At 45.1% G+C, this 17,043-nt stretch overlaps 1 protein-coding gene across 1 annotated transcript in view; it reads right to left on the bottom strand.

Annotated features, from left to right (window-relative positions):
• Nucleotides 1-17,043, bottom strand: part of KIAA1143 (KIAA1143 ortholog) — a 47,946-nt gene that overhangs the window by 27,790 nt on the left and 3,113 nt on the right. The gene's annotated exons all lie outside the window — the stretch shown is intronic.

The raw sequence follows: 17,043 nt of genomic DNA, 5'->3' as shown, positions 1-17,043 counted from the left end.
ATCGTACACTGGGTTTCAGCAAATTCACTTTGTTCCGCAGTTTCATTTGAGGGCGTAGTGCTCCATGAGGCAGTCGGAGCCCTCATGGTAGATTTGGCATACATATTGATGGAGCTCTGCTTTTTCCCAGCCCCCTGGGTCATTTTCAACCTCCGGTTTGCTCCAGCAAATTTTACAGTAACACATCGTCTGCATATATTAAGACGCAGTGTTTTGCCTGTTCTGGTACTGCCACCGAGTGAATCATCTGTGTGTATTTTGATGGGCAATGGTTCATTAGCTAATGGATACAATAATGGTGACGGTGGGCACCCCTGTCTTGTGCCAGTATATAATGAAAATGCCACCAACGTGCGACCATTGATGACCACCAATGATCTGGGACGTTGGTAGAGCAGTTCAACCATTTTAAGAAAGCGCCACTCGGTGCAGAAATTTCGCAGGGTTGCAAACGTAATCACAGCTCGATCAAATGCTTTTTCGGCTTCCAGGGATAGTATTAGGTCTTCTGTGTCTGATAAAATATTGAGCAGACATCACAGATCAGTGGAATGCCTATTAAATAGGAATCCCGTCTGGTCCTGATATACCAGACGGGTCAGCGATCACTCCAAGCAAAATAAATCTGCCCATTTCTTTTTAATTCATAGTTTATTGCAAACTTCAACCCCCATATCCAACATTGGATTGGTCCCCCTCTTCCATCTCTTTCCTCCTCTATAATTTAAAAATTTCTTTCAGAAACTATAAATACAAAGATCGCACGAAAGTCATCTCCAACCATAAGGAGGTTCCAAAACTTCTTAGCCCCATAGTATTGTCTCTTGTTAATCCAATCCCCCAAATGTCTAGTTCTGACTAGCGTCTGACCCTTGCAATATACTGTGACGTGTTGCAACGATTCTATCAGAGTATCAGACTGACAAAATCTACAAGCCACATTATTCGATTTGAGATATATCGTCTCAATATCCTTGGTCGGTTGCAAGTTGAGACGGGATCTAAGGAACTGTGTCCGATACCAAGGTGAGGGAAAGAGCAGCAAATATCTTGGCAAGGATCCATAGGCCTTTACTTCTTTCTTAGAGCCGACTGCAAACAATGGGAATTTCTATCTTCCATCGTTTGGATCCAATCCGACTCCCAAATATATTTTTTTTTACCTTATCGGGATGAATTAATATATTTCTACATTCACACCTAGGACCTATGGAATCCAGCATAGCCCTACATCAGCTCTCCCACTATCCCAGGATATCCAGACCCATCTTATGCAACGCTACCTCAATGATCTCAAAGGGCCGAGGTGGAGTTGGTAACATACATTTCCAAAACAATTACAGCGACTTCCAGGCTGTTCTTGCATATAGCGAGATCAATCCCAGCTCATACCTAATCACGGATGTCGCCATCAAGATCTTCCTGCAAAATGTCCCCTCCAAAGAAGCCCACACTTTGTACGGGGTAAACAGAAAACCCTCTGCTCCAAGAATTTGTGCCGGGGTGACTTTAGCTTCATAAAAGGTCAGCTCAGGCTTTATAGAAAATGTGCCAAACCTTTTGAGTATCACAATCACCTGCGATGTCAACATGATTGCTTTTTTTCCTCCAATGCCAACAATCACGGGCCATCGTCTTTCCTATTGATATGTATCCCGAGGTAGACCAAAGTCTGGACTTCTGTTAATGGGAACTTTTCCAAGTACTATTTGTATGTGTGGCTCCCTTTGCTGACTCTAGATCCAAAAACCATGATTTCTGTTTTATTTGGATTTATCTCGAGGCCATTTTTAGTTATAAAGACTTGCAATGCCTCTAGGTTCTGTTGTAGTCCTACCAGGGTTTGGTCCAAAAGGACGAGGTCGCCCACAAATAACAGCCTATCCATCTTATGGTCACCTATCTTAGGAGGGAAGGTGGCAGCTGCAAACAATGATGTGGGCAAGTCGGACAAACTGAAGAGCGTCTGGGCCAGCGGACATCCCTGTTTTAACTCTCTCTTTGTGTAGACAGGACTTGAGAGAATATCCTGGGCACTGAGCCCAATTCTAAAGTCTAAATTCTAAATAGTCCTATATGAGCTACATTCAGCAGGATCCCTGCCCGGATGATGGAAGACCACTATGTTCGCCGCTAATGGGGAATCAGGAAGATATGCCACCTCTTCGGCTTCAGTGTACATTACCACCAATCTACGTACTAGTGTCTCTGATAGTGCTTTGTACAGATCTATGGGAAAGCTGTCCAGACCAGCAGCCTTTCCTGTGGCTAGGCCTGCAAAAGCACCATTCACTTCCGTTTCTACGATGTGAGAATTAAGTGCCATCAGTTCTTCTGTATGACCAAAAAGGTCTGTGTTTGTTTTAGAAAGCCTTGTATCCGGTCTAAATCTGCTTGTTAAGGGGGCGCGCAGAGTTCTCGGTAGTACTCAAGCGTTCATTTCAGTGTCCCCAGTCCACATATTTCCTGCAACTCCAAAAAGGCATTTGGGAAAAACCCTAACAAGAATCAGAGCCAAGCTAGAATCCCTAACCATCCACACCCATTATATACACTGGAAAAAAGACCACACTAACAACCAAACACCCGACTACTACGAACCAGAACAAAGAAACACATCACTCAACTTAATTGAACTCCTCAAAGAAGGGATATAGGCCCCAACTACACAATCAGCAAATAACAGCCTCACCCAAGAGAGAAATGAAAATCCGAAAGTCGAAACCACCCCAACCGAGAGGCGAGAAATGATACGCAACAAAATAAAAAAAACAACAAAACAACAAAAAAAAACAAGACTCAATGTACAGTACTCAATACAAGATCCATGACTAAGCACAAAACAAAAATGTACGACCTAAGCGAAGGCTGCAAGGACAAGCTCTTCCTCACAGAAGCAACAATTACAAAACAATCACCCATGAAGCCATACCGACAACTTCAAACTAATATATTCAAACCGAGAAAACCAAAGAGGAGAAATCGTAATAGCACACCAAAACAACACCCACTCCACACCCCTCAACCGACAGAAGATTGTGAATCACTCCTAATCAACATCAAGCTAAATGACCAATCCATCCCACTATTACCATCACCATAGGATCCCAGTCATGGTCAAAATCCCAAACCACATGATGCCCACAAGCGTAAAACTCCCCGCAACAAACAAAACAAACTGGCAGGGTCTTGACCTGGAAATGCTAAGAGAGCTACTGGAATCAACCATCCCAAACACCTCCCAGTTAAATAAAATGACTCTGCGCTCAGCGGAAGGGAAACGAATATCTGGATCACAGACACCCTAGACCAATTAGCAACTGCAAAACTCATCATACCCACTCCAAAAAATAAAACGCAAACTGGAAAAACAATGGAGAAATCACTACAACCAAATCGGACAAAAACAAATCCAGACAAATCCTCATTTACAAATCAGCAGTCCTGAAAGCAATAAAAGCATACTATACTACAAAAATCCAATCGGCAACAAACCCACAAAAAGAATTATTCCAAATCATCAAGGAGATTAAAAACCCAACCATGTGCAACAAATGCGTTGTACCATCACAATCCCTTTGTGACATCACAACCCATCTAAGAACACAAAAGAACCAATACAACAGCAGTTTGAGCAGCGCTCTTGGTGGTCTGCATTTTGTTCATTCACTGTTCTCACTGCTGTGTTTGGTATGCCTCAGAAGCAATAACTGGAATGAGAAAGAGCCGTGGAGGTAAAGAGTCAGTTTCTTACCAGTAATCTCCATTACTGCTACTCCTACTCCTACTCCTACTCTTCCACATCAGAGTATTTACGACCGGCCGCTCCCTTCCTAGAAAGGTGTGAAAAGGGCCATGATGTGTTAGGTGATATAGAATTGATGAAAAGGGCCATGATGTGTTAAGTGAAATTGAATCGATTCATCGTGGTCTCAGTAGAAAAAGATGTGGCCCATATCAGGGGAGGTATTGGACCGGGACAAGACAGAGCTGTGCTATGGCAACAACTGTCTTGCTGGAGCGAGGATCTGTGTAGACACGAGCCCCAAACCCCCAAAAGGGGGTTGATGAAGCTCTCTGCCCTCGACTTCCGCGAGTCTCCTGAACGCCGTGTCTCATGCAGTTGACCTGCGCACGTTTTCACAGATTGCATCTGAAAGTCGTCCTTTGCTCAACAACCCAAACTTAAAACAATTAAACTGTCCAAAGCTATGTATAGGATTAATGCTTTGCACACATTTTACTGTAAAGGTGAATGTTTGAATTGCTAGTGCAAAATATAACAAAGTATTCCTAAAAATAAACATTTGAAACCTCATTCCACATAACCTGTTGCCCCAATCCAACCTTATTTACAAGTCGAATACTGTTCTCCACACTGAGATGCAATAACCTGAGAGGAGAAGTGTGTAAACTCTTATCACCGCAAATTTGAAGGACAGTCTTGATGATACGCCTGAATATACTGCCCCTAAATGCTTGTATTAAATGGGGGTCGGGGGCATCGTCAAATATTTGCTTGTGCAATATGGCCGCTCAGGATGACTTGTGTCATTTTCTATTGATTTGCAAGTGTTTTATGGACTCACGTAAAACCGTACTTCACCAATAACAAAATTGGACACTGCAGGGAGGCTTTGTGGCTCATTGTGAATTGTAACATGGTTGATTTTATTCATGATTTGTGCAATTATGTTAAGTGTGCTATGTTGCGCCGTGCAAGAATTATGCATGCTTTTAGGTGGGTTTTTCTATGGTTCACCCAGAACTAGTGTTAGATTAAGGCTGTGTGGTGTATTGTATGATATTATGTGGGGTGGGCGGGTTGCTTTTTAGATTTGGGGCTAACGGTTGACTGATTTTATTGGCTGTTTTATTGACTCGTCAAGATTGTATTTGGTGTTTTTTGATTTATCAAGTTGTTTCTACTGCTTGTTTTTTAACGTTAATGGAAAAATCTGATTAAATAAACATGACTTAACTACAAGTCTCATACCTAGAATACCCGAGCTCATCTATTCCAAGCAAGACACAGGTTTATAACAATTTAGAGCTACAAATTCACCTTTATTTTGAGTATCGAAACTTACTTTTATGAGCACATTAATTCATGCAGCCGCACATTTGTGCAGTCAAATGATAAAATACCTACTACTGCAAGTCATGACAACAGATAATCCCCTTGTTAGCCAAGATGTTCATAGTAAAGGTAAATCTTCCTGACCTGTGTCAACCCCAGAACTTATTGCTTTACTGGTGGATTATTTATCCTTATACCTCTAAGTGGGAACCTTTTTCCACACTCACATAATCTTTTACTCTTTTTATGGATGTCATTTTTAGACTCTCCACAGTGTCTTTTAAAAGGTATCCTCTTTGACAACTTTTTGGCAATAAGTGCCTGTTGTTTCTAGGTTGCCATAGGGGCTCCCCTTTTAACTCTCTCTGGCTAACCTTGAAAGAACTACAGTTCCCAAGGGTAGAAAGGGTCTTTGGATCCCTTTTACATTTTATTTGTTGAAACTAGCACACCCCAATTTATGTGGAGTTGCGGGGAGATACGATCTATCCCCTTTCACACTAAAACTAACAATTCTGTTACAGGGACAAGCTTACCTTCAATGGCTGGTGGCAATGAGACCTTTTAGTAATTCGGTACACCTTTACCGCAGGCTTTGTTCACAACTGCAGTAAAGGCACCCTGGGGTGTTCATTTTACCAAAATGGCCCAAGTCTTGCTTTTTAACCATTTAGTGTTTCTTGTCCTTCCTTCTTCCCTACAATGACATCCAGGACGGGAAAGTCTGTCTGTGATGGCAGGAAACGCGGGAGGAGTCCAAAACTACACAGCCCTTGCCTGAATGGGGACAAATCCCAGTGGGGGGGATGGCTGTCCTGATTGGACAACCAGACCGCCCATGGTTGTAAAATGCAGAAGTTGTGCTGTAGTTCCTGTTAAATACTCAGAAACTGGAAGCTGAAGTCAAGTCGACCACTGGAACCAAAACTGAAGAGGACGATGAAGGAAAAAGCGGCTGAGATTATTTCCAGAGACCGGAGCGCCTGCTGTGTAACCTGAGCCTGCTGTAGCCCTTCCTTCCAATCGAACTTGGGACTCTGAAAACAACAACTTCGACCCAGAGTCTGGCGAGACCCACTTGACTCAAGAAGACCTGCATTTTAAACCATCCCACGCTGTGCTGTGACCTTGCAGGGATGCAATACCCCAGTACCCTGGGACCTCGAGCCATTGTGCGGTGCACTGTCTTCCGAAATCCGAATCTCGCTGAAGGTTCAGAGACACGGATCAAGTTCGAAAAGTCCCCTCACCATAGTGCTGGACCTTTTTAACAACAAGAATCCGACGCGCGATATTCTGTCTTTTTCTGTGCTTGTGTAAAAGGCGCTAAACCCACATAGCCGCATCCAGCCACGAGTAAAACCTTGCCTAGACTTTACACGTTGATCCTTGATGCAACGTCCCTTCCTAGGTCCTGTTTTCAGTCACCACGACAAGGAATCCACTGACCAGGTTTTTGGCTGAGTGTCCTAAAGTTCTCCTGCTGCAAAATCTTCTTCTGTGACGAGGTACTGTGCTGGCTTGGGTATTTACTTACCTCAAGTCTCTTGTGATTCCTCTGTAGTTGTGGGGTGTTTTCTGTGATTGGGAGGCCTATCGTCCAGTTAAACCAGGCCCACTGCTGGAATCCTCCTAAGGTGTCTTCTGTGAAGCCCCTGGACCCTCAACCTATCCTGACACTGCCTGTTGGACACTAGACCCTAGTGACCCCCATTCTGCCACTGAGAACACTCATGCTCCAAGAATAAGGGAAAGACTTTTAAAGGATCGGGCCTATTTCCTAGAAAAGAGAATACGTGTTTAAAAGTTACTTACTTGTAAAAGAGTTAGTTGGTAACTGTAACTCTAGAGTGAACAGTTACAAAAGTTCTCACTTGCCTTGAATGTGTGTTGCACTGTTCTGAAAAGTATATGCAACATTTTTCTTTCCTTAGAATTGTTTCACCATTCTAACAGAAAGTAGACGCAAAGGTATATTACTCACCTGCAATTTGGTTGTGCCTCTTCCCAAAAGTAATGCTGTTGGTTTCACTTTATTATTCCTGTAAGGATAATTGTTGGTGTGTCCGCCAACTGGGTCTTACTTCCCCCGACTTGCTGTTAGCCTCTCTAGAATAAGTCTGCATTAGGTTCTACCTACCTAGAATAACCTTGAGTAATTTATAAAGAGTAACACTGGGTTTTGCTTTCCCTGTTTTAGACCGACACAAAAGTAGTCCTCAGTTTATACCTGCCCCAAGTTGCAGATAGCGCTTTGAAAAGGTATATGGGTTTTACTTACCTTGCGTTAGCTGTGTGCCATCCTAAAATAAGTTATAAGAGTTGCTGCATATCTCAATCTGTGTTTCACTGATCTCAAAAAGCACCTGTAATTGAATATTAAATCCTTAGGTTTTACTCACCTAGGATAACTGTGTATTATCACAAAAGTAGTTATTCTAGGTACAGTAAAAAAAAAACATAAGTGTTACACTATTCACAAAAGGTATATTGTCCAGTTGACTGATGATGCGATTTGTTACTGAGTGCCACGGTACAACTGGTAGGGTCTACTACCCTTGAATTACTGAATGTAATCTGAAAGAAACCTTTTTGCTCCTCAAGAATAGGTGTGACCTATACTGAATGCATGAAAAGGATCGACTTCCCTGGAAGTACTGTTAGGTGTGCCAAATAATGTTATGTGCTTTGGTCTGTGTACCTTAAAGCACAGTATTGTGTTTTTATAATTGTGGATATATATATAATGTGATAGTACTTATTTATCTGGGCCTACTTATATTTAAATAAACCATTTATTTTTACAATACATAGTGGTTCAGTTTTTCTTTGGGCCATTTGTATTACAATTTCATTTGTACTGATTCTACATCCCTTCCTCCCTTCTATGATGAACCTGGCTGCTCTGTCTACGCTACCAACAAACAAGTCGTACAGCCTTATACTAAGAGTCTTGTACTGTCTCAGTTCAATGGTTTTGATGAAGTTGGGTAGAACTTCAGAAAAACTGTCCTAACACCCCTATACAACAATAAAAATGTAAAAATGTTCACATTACAATACATGTGTTATTAAAATGCAAATGAGTGCAATGTTCAAATGGAGAGTAATCACAAAACGAGTACCAAATATGCAATATAAACAAACACCTATAAATGCAAAAACAAACTATTGCTTACTACCGGTATGTCAGTGCTAGTAGGCAGGTTACCCTACAATGATTTTTCAAAAAAGGAGGTAGCAGGAGCCGCTATCCAGAAAGAACATGACATGATAACCTGTTCTGTGTTTTTTTCCCACACTTTGAGAGTTTGCAGCCATTGCTTTTTGCTCACTGTACCTTTCACAGATGGGAAATATCCATTTGCAGATCAGTCTTTGTCCCGCTCACATGGGCAGTGTATGGGGTTGCTGTTGGTACTCTTGTTCAAAGGAGGTTTGCCTAGCATTTCGGTGCTGGACTGCCCTTGTGGGCGGGACAAAGACTGATATGCAAATGGCCATTCTCCTTTGTGAAAGTACAATGAGCTAAAAGCGATGGCTGCGGCCTCTCACAGTGGGTAAAAACCACAGAGCAGGTTATCATGCCATGTTCTTTCGAGAGAGGGGCGCCTGCTGCCTTTTTTACATTTTTGTAAGAAACTTGGGGTTGGTCACCCTAAGTTACCTGGGGGCACCCAGACATGGACCCCAGTTCACTGTGCTCAGAGAGGCACAGATCCACCTCATTGATGAGGCCCAACAAGGCTGAAACACGTCTATGGGGTTGCTTTTGGTACTCTTGTTCAAAGGAGGTTTGCCAGGAATTTCGGTGCTGGACTGCCCTTGTGGGCGAGACAAAGACTGATATGCAAATGGATATTCCTCCTTTGTGAAAAGTACAGTGAGCTAAAGGAGATGGATGCGGACTCTCACAGCGGGTAAAAACATCAGAACAGGTTATCCTGCCTTGTTCTTTCGAGAGAGGGGCGCCTGCTACCATTTTTACATTTTTTAAGGTGCTTGGGGTTGGTCACCTTAGGTTACCTGGGGGAACCCTGACGTGGACTGTTATGCAACAATTTTGCAGTACCCTTTGGGTGCACTACAACAACCCTGACCTCCTGGCAATAGGAGCCCAACTTTTGGTATAAGTCTGTACTACACAGGTTGGTAGTGTGTTGAGCAGCCAGGCTTATCTCAAGATGGGTCAATGTGGGGACTTCAAGATGGCCGCTGTGGAGGAAGGACGTGTTTGAGCTGAGCTCCTTCTCCCCCTCCCGCGCCACAGCAGCAGCTTGACAAAATGCGGAACTCCCGAACGAACTAATTCGGGAAACGAGCCCTTGAACCAGTCGCCGGTGCTCCCATTGCAGACAGGAGAGGAACGGCACCCCCAAGCGAAGAAGACCAAAGGCGGACACAGAGCGGCGTGGGAGATCTCCCCGCCGGGTTCAAAAGACGGCGGAGGGGCAAAGAAGCAACCCGGAGAAGAGGAGCCCCCTCACGCCGGAGGAGCAGCAACCACGCTGGGGAAGCGGATCCGGCAGGGCGAGATAACAAGGGAAAGGGACGCATTTCCGACACGCTCCGCACCGGAGAATCACTTTGGGCGGCCCCGCGGAGTGAAGATTACACGCGCCGAGGCCGAACTTAACTGACCTCGGGCAGCCAAGGAGACGGAAATAAAGGTGAGCCCCTGCCTGGCCCTGAAAGGGGAAAGCGGAGAAGCGAGAGGGCCCACCCTCCACGCGCCGCCTCAGAGACACCCACCCAAGCGTGGGACAAGCAGGGAAGGGGTGAGACCCACAGGAACTTTAAGAAGCACCGGCACCCGAGGCCCGCGATCACGATCGAACCGGACCGCCCCTCCCCCACCCCCAGCACTCCACATAATCAGGAGAAGGGCATCACAATTGCATGACTCGTGCAGCAGGCAGGGAGACACGGTCTGCACACAGAGAAGGGGCGAGTGAGCTCCACAACAGCATTTAAGGACACAGCCACTATCAGAAGGGGCCCCCCTCCAGAGGTGGAACAAGGACAGGAGAGTGCCCCATACAATCTCGCCGGCTTTGCTCAATTTGGGGCTAACTGCAGGGGACCCTGGACAGGGAAGTACACCCAGCGCTCTGGACAGACAACACACGAAGAAGACCCAGAGAGGCCTGAGACTGAACACTATTCGGCAAGCATCAAACAGGGCGCGAACACGCATAGGGCCAGATGTCAAAATCTAGAGGGAAGCAAGGACAGACAAACCCTTTGACCCAACATCAGAAGCAAGACCAGAACTTGGTCCACCTCTGGGGGGGGGGGGGGAGGGTGGAGAAGATAAAGGGACCCCAGACAAAGCAAAAACGCACAAAGAACTAAAAGGTGGCCCGGAAATAGATACTCCCCACGAAGAGATGGCCACGAAGAAAGATCTAAAGACGTGGTTCGGGGAGTTGTCAGTCGCAATTCATGGACTCAATGAACTTGCATCTGGATGCTATGAAGAAGGAATTTAAATCAGCGATGCAGGAACTAAAAACAGAAGTTGCAGGACTAGGAGAAAGAACAGATACCCTAGAGAAAATTGTACAGAATATGGAGGAAGAGACGCAACAAGTGGCAGAAACGCAGGAAAAACTGGCCCGCCTAACGCACAACCTGGAGATTCAGTGCGAAGACTTCGAAAATAGATCACGGAGGTCAAATATCAGGATAAAAAATATGCCAGAGACGGTGGAGGATAAAGACCTCAAAATGGCTTTGCAACAAGTATTCAAAGACATCCTCGACCAGGTTAATGAAGAAGAAGTACCGATTGATCGAATACACAGGGTGGGCCCGAGGAGATCGATGGCCCAAGGCGACCGCCCGAGAGACATGCTGGTGGCCCTCACGAGATACACACAAGAGGAACAGATCCTAAGAAAGGCCAGAGCAATGGACCATATACGAATGAATGGGGAGGAAGTACAATTGTATCAGGATATAGCATTGACAACGCTCCAGAAAAGAAGAGACATGGCCCAAATAACAAAAGAACTCGCCTCGCGCCAACTTAGATACAAGTGGACATTCCCATTTGGTCTACTGTTTACATGGGAGGGAATCGCAAAAAAGAATAACCACCAGAGAAGAAGGTCTGACACTGTTAAATCTACAGGATCAGGATGAAGACTCCCCGCAAGCAAGCGGCACAGTCCCTTTGCGAGAAAGAGCTGGGGGGAATGGAAAACAATAAATAGGAGGGTGAGGCTCCCTAGCAAAAGGAAATAAAGACCAGCGGCATGCAGAGAAAGCAGGAGCCGAAGCACGACGTAGCAGTACACAAGGAGACTCGACAGAGACAGCAGAAAATCGAGAGTCCAAGAAACAGGTGCCAGGAGGGGGGAGGGGTAAAGACCTGGCGGTCACTGAAGTCATGTGGAAGGGTTTAGGATTCCCTTCAAAGTTATCCCTGAGAGTGTTTGAGGGCGTGAAGCACACAGCGACACGCCTGAGCGATAGTGGAGAATCATGCCAGCCTCGGGGCAGTTGGGGGGTGGGGGGGGGGGAAGCGCACCAGTTGGGGATTGCGCGACACGAGCGGGAGGGGAGTGGGGGGGGGGGGAGGTGACTACCGAGCATAACTCAGAAAATGCTACAGGGAGGAAGGAACATAAGGGAAGCCATCTAGTACATAAGAAGCGATGGGGATAAAGATCCCGACACACAATGTTAGGTGCCTAAATTACCCCGTCAAGCGTAAAAAAGTAGAACACTCCATCAGGCAGGGGGCATTTGATATCGTAATGCTCCAGGAGACGCATATAAGAGCCCAAGACAAGCAGAAGCTACGCCTCAAGGGGTTCAACCAAATCCATCAGGCCAACACACAAGATAAAAAAAGCAGGAGTGCTTATAGCGTTCAAAGACTCCTTACACGCGCAGGTAAAGTCCACATGGAGAGACAAACAGGGAAGATGCCTAATAGTGACACTAACAATTGAAGGCAGGCCCCTGACACTGGCCACAGTATACGCCCCCAACACATGTCAGGACGGCTTCCCAAGAGATATCCTGGACAAAATAGAACAGCAAGCCACAGGGGACATTATATTGGGGGGGGGGGTTTCAACATGGCGTGGGATCCATCCTTAGATAGATCAGACCCAGAAAACAAGATCAAGGTGCCCCGTCCAAAAACTTAAAAGCAGAAATTCACACACCTAGGGTTAGCAAATGCCTGGCGCAACGGCAATCCTAAACAGAAAATCTACTCATACTACTCGCATGTACACAACACGGCGTCGAGAATAGATGATCTATGGGTCTCGGTGGGGCTCCTTGGTAAAATAAATCAGATAGAGATTGAACCCATTACTCTCTCGGATTATGCCCCCCTATGGCCAACTATAAACTGGGCAAAACACTACCACCGGCTATGGAACTGGCGCCTCCCAGAGGATATTATTAGGGATCCGGTAATGGGCCAGACGTTAAAAGAACACATCGTAGAATATTTAGCTAACAACCACCTCCCAGATACTAACAAGGACACACTATGGGATGCCCTAAAGGCGGTTACAAGAGGACATCTAATAGCACTCAAAGCACAGAAGGAGAAAGCGCACCGCCAATGGGAAAAGGAACTAGAGGGGAAAAAAGGGGCGATACAAGCAGAACTGTTCCAGACGCCCACCAGGAAACTTATGCGAACACTAAGGACATGTTCAGGGGCAGTTGGAAACACTCAGAACAAAAAAAAGCAGAAAGGGCACTACTATATACAAAACACTGGTATTATGTGAAGGCGAACAAGCTGACAAACTGCTAGCTAGACAGCTGAGAGGCAAACAGCAGACACAGACAATAAGAGCTCTAAAAGACGAGTCAGGCCAACTTAAAACCCAGACTGTTGAGATAGGACAGATACTTGGAAGATTTTACCAAAAATTGTAATCCACTGACCACCCGAAAAAGGAAATCCAAGAAGCCTTTTTAGCTGGAGGCCAGCTCCCCGTATTGACAGAAGAAGATAAACAAGCCTTAGAAAAGGACATCACCATAGAAGAAGTATATGCAGCAATACAGTCCCTCTCGAAAAACAAAGCCCCGGGCCCGGATGGGTATACCGCCTTATATTATAAAACATACAAAGATATTCTCGCCCCGATACTTACATCCCCGTATCACACATTTGGGGAGAAGGGAACTGTGACCCAAACAATGAATGAGGCAAAAGTGTTGGTGTTCCACAAAAAAGGGGAAAGAAGAACAACTCCCCACCGCTTACCGTCCTATAGCCTTAATTAACCTGGGCGCAAAATTGTACACTAAGATCTTAGCAACAAGACTGGCCCCAATTCTTCCCAGGTTAATCCACCAAGACCAATCAGGATTTGTCCCAAATCGACTCACGACAACATTCGAAGAGTCTTACACCTGGTCGAAAAGATAGGCATTAAACAAACCCCAGCTGCATTGGTAGCCCTAGACGCAGAGAAAGCGTTTGATAGAGTAGAATGGTCATACCTATTCCAGGTACTACAGAAAATGGCAATGGGCAAGGGTTATATAGATATGGTATGGGCCAATTACAACTCCCCGTCCATAAGGATAGCGGTAAATGGTGGGTTATCGGACAAGGTTTACCTAGAAAGAGGGACGAAGCAAGGGTGCCTGCTTTCCCCCCCCTTCTATACGCTATCTATTTGGAATCACTCCTGGCAAAAATCAGGGAACTACCAGAGGTAAAAGGGTATAGAGATGGCGGGGCAGGATCATAAAGCTATGGCATATGCTTTAGGAGACCCAGAGAAATCCCTCCCACACTTAAATGGAAATCATAGAAAGAGTTGGAGATATCGGGGCTAAAAATAAACAGGCAGAAATCGGAGATGTTGATCCTGGCAGGGAATAGAGAAGAAATCAGAGCAACGGCAACAGATAGCCAACTGAAAATAGCGTCCACTGGCATCAGATACTTGGGAATCACTCTCACTGAGCAAATAGACGAATTATATGCCCACAACTACCCTCAACTTCTAGAGAAGGTCAAAAATGATCTGCTAAAACGGAATCCATTAGCGATCTCCTGGTGGGGTAGAATTACAGCAGTAAAAATGACAATACTCCCCAAACTAATGTACTTTTTTCAGGCCCTCCCGATAAGACCCCTCCAGGCTTTCTTCAAGGCACCTAGCAAGGCGGTCTCAAAATACGTCTGGCAGAAGAAAACTCCTAGAGCCTCAAATGCGGTCCTGACTGCACATAGAAGGGGGGGGGGGGGAAATAAGCCATGCCACACTTCAAGAAATACTACGAAGCGGCCCAGCTCTGGGTACTGAGGGAATGGATCCCAGAACAGGGGGAGAAAATCTGGGAGAGGCAGGATAGGGCGGTGGCAACAACCTCCACCAGGCATCTGTTATAGATCAATAAATGATTCCGACATGTTAACACAAACATTAGCGAGATATTGAAGACAACACTGGGGGTGTGGGACGCTGCTACGAAAAATGAAACCCTGACTAAAGATCCCGCCCCGTTCATGCTACTGTTTGGCAATCCAGAATTACCCCCGGGAATGGAAAAGGGAACTTTCCGCAAGTGGGAAGAAGCGGGGTGCAAGATGGTGGGAGATATGCAACAAGACCAACAGATAAGGTCATTTGAGAACTGCAAAGCACTATTGAATTTAACAACGAAAGACCGATATAAATATGAGCAGCTACATCACTGGTTGAGCACTCCCCGCATAAAAGAAGCTATGTCTAGGGAGTTGACCCCCTTTGAAACTTATATCATGACGCACACAGGATCCCGCAAATTTGTCTCCAACACATACACATTTAAAATGCACAAAAAGAACCAACCACATGGCAATACATGAAGAGGTGGGAGAAAACCCTGGGCTACACACTCCCCAAGGACCTGTGGGAATACATATGGCGCCTGATGCCAAAATTGACGAGAGCCATCCAAACAAGAGAAATGTGGGTGAAGATAATGGTGCAATGGCACTATACCCCGGAGAGACTGAATTTGATGTTCGCTAATTCCCCAAAGAAATGCTGGAGGGAATGTGGTGGGAAGGGAGACTGGCGACATATTTGGTGGGAATGCCCGAAGATAATCCCCATACTGGGGAGAGATTAAAAGCCAAATGCATTGAATGTTCCCGGGGACAGAACACCTGGGGGAAGAAATATGGCTAGGGGGCTTTTGGGATCCCGGGGATAAAGTGCTAAGTACCACACAGAAGAGAAACTTTATGGGCCTCCTAATAGGGGCATGGTTGGAAATCGCACACAACTGGAAACACAAATCCCCTCCACTGGCAGTAGATTGGACGCGAAGGGTCTGGACACATCTGGCCATGGAACTATTAACCTACAACATCCAAGGGGATCATGGGAAATTCAGAAATGATTGGGATTTAGTACTGGATTTTCTTCAAACGGACTATAAAGAACAATGGTGTCCACAAAAAATAAGGATATTGGATTTATTTACGTGAAAAAGGAACAGAACTTCCTAGAGAAGACATGCACGGATAGAGACTTTCTCTGTCAGGGGGTTGGGGGGGAAGGTATTAATATGTTATGGTTGAAGATTTATATGTAATGGTTTTGATACATGCATTGAAAATTAATAAAAATATGTTTTTTTTTTTAAAAAGATGGGTCAATGTGAGCTGTAGGGGGAGTTACACAGATTCACAGTGACAAGTATTCAAATAAACTCTAACACACAAGGTTTTTTTATTAAAAAATCATTCATTTATATAAGTCAGTTAGAGTAAGCCTTCTTCAGAAGGGGCAATATAATAGCAACACAAATACACTCCAAAATACACACTCTTAATATTTCTAAATCAGTACGTACCCTTTTGGGATGGCACACACACACTTCCTACACCCTCAGGTGACTTTAGTAACTAGGACACTGTGGACATTAATATACTACTGTTGGCATTTAGAAATCACACTTGAGTTTGTCAAAGAGAAAGGTTATTATGACAAAACAGGAGATCTCACAAATATTCTCAAAGCAGATAAGTACTTTTGTAAACCCCCCAATGCAAAGTTAGTTAAGCCCTTCCTGGAAGAAAGACAAAACACACTAACAGAGGAAAGAAGAGTCATTCAGGGAGCCAGGCTAGGCCAAAGTCAATTGGGCAAAAGTCTAGGTGGATGAAGCACTTCTCAGGAGGTAGGTAAAAGTCTTGCACAATGTTTTTAGAAGTCTTTGTAGAAAAGAAGAAAAGTTTGTCAGACTCCATAACCAAATGAAACAGAGTTAAAAATCATATTAAAATACATGAGAATGGGAAAAAGGGTCTCACTCTCTCCAGGTAAAAATAAATCAAAGTAGGGCCACAAGCTGTTTAGTCTTGTGAAGTAAAGAAGCTATTGGCAACTCTACAGAGCAACCACAACAAGTCTCACCAACAGAGAATAAGCAGAGTTACACGACAAGAGATGTTCTCTTAGACTGCACAGTACATTTAGGGTGAAGAAAAGTGCAGCAGATGGCTTCTGTTCCTGTGCAGCTATGCAGGTCCTGATGTTCCGGGCCTCAGTCATGGGGATAGGAGGGGGGACTTCTGGGGACTCCTGCACTGCAATGGGACGGTCACCAACTGCAACCGGCAATCTTCAAACAAGTGGCACTTCTGTGTTTCAGCTCCTTGCGTCTACAGTAAATAGCAACACTGCATTTTCTGGGGGTCCAGCACTCTGTTGAGGTGGCTCAGGCTCGGTCGGTCCTGTTCCTGGGAGTCTGGAGGATCTTCCTGGAGCTCTTGGCCAGCTTAAAAGCAACGCACACGATCTGGTGTTCCTCTCCCTGGCTATTCGGTTCCAGCAGCAACTGCAGTGGAATTTCAACCAGCTCTGAGAGGAGGTCCAGGTGGGTTACTTTGGAGTTGATGAGTCCCACCAACTCAAGGGGAGAAGTCGTCCTTGCAGGGCTTCTCCAGGAAAAAATGAAATTGGAGTTTCAGC

Source organism: Ambystoma mexicanum, chromosome 2q, assembly GCF_040938575.1.
Source record: "Ambystoma mexicanum isolate Mex_15411 chromosome 2q, UKY_AmexF1_1, whole genome shotgun sequence".
Taxonomy (NCBI): domain Eukaryota; kingdom Metazoa; phylum Chordata; class Amphibia; order Caudata; family Ambystomatidae; genus Ambystoma; species Ambystoma mexicanum.
Note: the sequence above shows the minus strand (reverse complement) of the source record. Positions and strands in the feature narration are given on the sequence as shown.